Genomic DNA, 1,170 nt, shown 5'->3' on the forward strand with positions numbered 1-1,170 from the left:
ATCTGTAACATTCACCCAAAAAATCTGTAACATTCACACAGAACAAAATCTGTAACATTCACACAGAGCAAAATCTGTAACATTCACACAGAACAAAATCTGTAACATTCACCCAAAAAATCTGTAACATTCACACAGAACAAAATCTGTAACATTCACACAGAAAATCTGTAACATTCACACAGAACAAAATCTGTAACATTCACCCAAAAAATCTGTAACATTCACACAGAACAAAATCTGTAACATTCACACAGAAAATCTGTAACATTCACACAGAACAAAATCTGTAACATTCACACAGAACAAAATCTGTAACATTCACACAGAACAAAATCTGTAACATTCACACAGAACAAAATCTGTAACATTCACACAGAAAATCTGTAACATTCACACAGAAAATCTGTAACATTCACACAGAACAAAATCTGTAACATTCACACAGAAAATCTGTAACATTCACACAGAAAATCTGTAACAATCACACAGAACAAAATCTGTAACATTCACACAGAACAAAATCTGTAACATTCACACAGAACAAAATCTGTAACATTCACCCAGAACAAAATCTGTAACATTCACCCAAAAAATCTGTAACATTCACACAGAACAAAATCTGTAACATTCACACAGAAAATCTGTAACATTCACACAGAACAAAATCTGTAACATTCACCCAAAAAATCTGTAACATTCACACAGAACAAAATCTGTAACATTCACACAGAAAATCTGTAACATTCACACAGAACAAAATCTGTAACATTCACACAGAACAAAATCTGTAACATTCACACAGAACAAAATCTGTAACATTCACACAGAACAAAATCTGTAACATTCACACAGAAAATCTGTAACATTCACACAGAAAATCTGTAACATTCACACAGAACAAAATCTGTAACATTCACACAGAAAATCTGTAACATTCACACAGAAAATCTGTAACAATCACACAGAACAAAATCTGTAACATTCACACAGAACAAAATCTGTAACATTCACACAGAACAAAATCTGTAACATTCACACAGAAAATCTGTAACAATCACACAGAACAAAATCTGTAACATTCACACAGAACAAAATCTGTAACAATCACACAGAACAAAATCTGTAACAATCACACAGAACAAAATCTGTAACATTCACACAGAACAA

The sequence above is a fragment of the Megalobrama amblycephala genome, linkage group LG14 (assembly GCF_018812025.1).
Source record: "Megalobrama amblycephala isolate DHTTF-2021 linkage group LG14, ASM1881202v1, whole genome shotgun sequence".
NCBI lineage: Eukaryota > Metazoa > Chordata > Actinopteri > Cypriniformes > Xenocyprididae > Megalobrama > Megalobrama amblycephala.